This window comes from Bubalus kerabau, chromosome 1, assembly GCF_029407905.1.
Source record: "Bubalus kerabau isolate K-KA32 ecotype Philippines breed swamp buffalo chromosome 1, PCC_UOA_SB_1v2, whole genome shotgun sequence".
Lineage (NCBI taxonomy): Eukaryota > Metazoa > Chordata > Mammalia > Artiodactyla > Bovidae > Bubalus > Bubalus kerabau.
Window position 1 is genome coordinate 93,700,273 of NC_073624.1, and position 2,571 is coordinate 93,702,843.

The following is a 2,571-nucleotide window of genomic DNA, read 5'->3' on the forward strand; positions in this document are numbered from 1 at the left end:
AATCCCACCCCTCTCTCAGCCAGCATCTCACCTAAATGGGACTTACACATCTGACCACTCAGCATACCACTTGGATTCCAATAACAGCACATCTCCTAGAACCCACTTAGAGCCTTTTTACTTTTATTTAACATTAATTCTAAGAAGCCAGGATAACACACAAGAAACTAGAAACCACAAATCCAATCTGGGACTATGGCTCTTACACGGAAAATTGTGGGCTATTGATATGAGACAACTTCCGCATACTTCAATCACTCAGAAACATTATTATGAAGATTACTGGGAATTCCCTGGTGGTCCAGTGATTAGGACTCCATGCTTTCACTACCAAGGCTGTGAGTTTGATCTCTGATCAGGCAACTAAGAGCCCACAAGTCACACAGCACTGGCCCCCTCCAACCCACCTCCCAAAGAATATTATTATGGGAGTCACCTGATGGCATAGTGGTTAGGATTCTAGTCTTTCACTGCTGTGGCCTGGGTTCAATCCCTGGCTGGGGAACTGAGATCTTCAAGCCACTCAGCATAGCCAAAAAATAAACTAATTAAATGAATAAAATAAAATAGGAAGAAGTGCCAAAGTGTGTTGAATGGTTATTTTTTTAAGATTAGTATTCAGTTCAGTTCAGTTGCTCAATTTTGTCTGACTCTTTGCAACCCCATGAACTGCAGCATGCCAGGCCTCCCTGTCCATCAAAAACTGCTGGAGTCTACCCAAACCCACGTCTATTGAGTCAGTGATGCCATCCAACCATCTCATCCTCTGTCATCCCCTTCTTCTCCGGCCCTCAATCTTTTCCCAGCATCAGGGTCTTTTCAAATGAGTCAGCTCTTCACATCAGGTGGTCAAAGTATTGAAGTTTCAGCTTCAACATCAGTCCTTCCAATGAACACCCAGGACTGATCTCCTTTAGGATGGACTGGTTGGATCTCCTTGCAGTCCAAGGGACTCTCAAGAGTCTTCTGCAACACCACAGTTCAAAAGCATCAATTCTTTGGCGTTCAGCTTTCTTTATAGTCCAACTCTCACATCCATCCATAACCACTGGAAAAACCATAGCCTTGACTAGACGGACCTTTGCTGGCAAAGTAATGTCTCTGCTTTTTAATATGCTGTCTAGGTTGGTCATAACTTTCCTTCCAAGGAGTAAGTGTCTTTTAATTTCATGGCTGCAATCACCATCTACCGTGATTTTGGAGCCCCCAAAAATAAAGTCTGACACTGTTTCCCCATCTATTTGCCATGAAGTGATGGGACCGGATGCTATGATCTTAGTTTTCTGAATGTTGAGCTTTAAGCCAACTTTTTCACTCTCCTCTTTCACTTTCATCAAGAGACTTTTTAGTTCTTCTTCACTTTCTGCCATAAGGGTGGTATCATCTGCACATCTGAGGTTATTGATGTTTCTCCCAGCAATCTTAATTCCAGCTTGTGCTTCTTCCTGCCCAGCGTTTCTCATGATGTACTCTGCATATAAGTTAAATAGGTGGGGTGACAATATACAGCCTTGACGTACTCCTTTTCCTATTTGGAACCAGTCTGTTGTTCCATGTCCAGTTCTAACTGTTGCTTCCTGACCTGCATACAGATTTCTCAAGAGGCAGGTCAAGTGGTGTGGTATTCCCATATGTTTCAGAATTTTCCACAGTTTATTGTGATCCACACAGTCAAAGGCTTTGGCATAGTCAATAAAGCAGAAATAGATATTTTTCTGGAACTCCCTTGCTTTTTCACTATTAATATTATATTAGTAAGAATAACTCAAGTTTCTAATTTCTGCTCTACTCAGGAAGGACCAATTCAATTAGATTACTTTTGTCTTGATGATTGATATCTGGTTTCAGAAGGCACAGAAGTATTCAATACATTTGAGGAAGATTCCTCTTCAAAACACGCCTTTAAAGGTTATATTTTAAAACAACTGAGACAGTAGTGTGTTTTCCCCAAGTATCATGTGTGAAAGGGTGATAGTTAAATAATTTTAAAAAGAAATGTCTCACCATAAAAATTGAATTATTGCAATTCCAAGTGATTATTCCCATAATTACTTAACAGAACTTTTAAACACAAGAGTCTAATCTTCTTTCCAAAATCTCTCTCCAAGAAAGAAAATGGATTCTAGATTTCAACTTCTTTCTTATTTCTTTTTTTGCTGCACTGTGCAGCTTGTAGGATCTTAGTTTCCAGACCAAGGATGGAACCTGGGCCTGGAAGCAAAAACCCCGAGTTCCAACCACTGGACCATCAGGGAATTCCCTATTCCAAATTTCTCATCAAAACACTGAGTCAACAAATTATAAGCTCCATTGCTTGCAGTGTCTAGAGAACATAACTAGAGCAAGGAATGGAGAGTCAATACGTGCTGGGTGCTGCCCAGTGTTTAGGTCTCCACGAAAATCCAACACCCATACAGAAGCAGTGAGTTAATATAAGACCACTCTGCTCTCTAGGACCACACCACCAGGTCACTTCAGTCATTAAATTACGTTAAGAAAAAGATCAAGTGGAGATACAAGCAACAAGATTCAACCCTGCAGTACTCGGACAGTTATGAGTAACAATGTGCC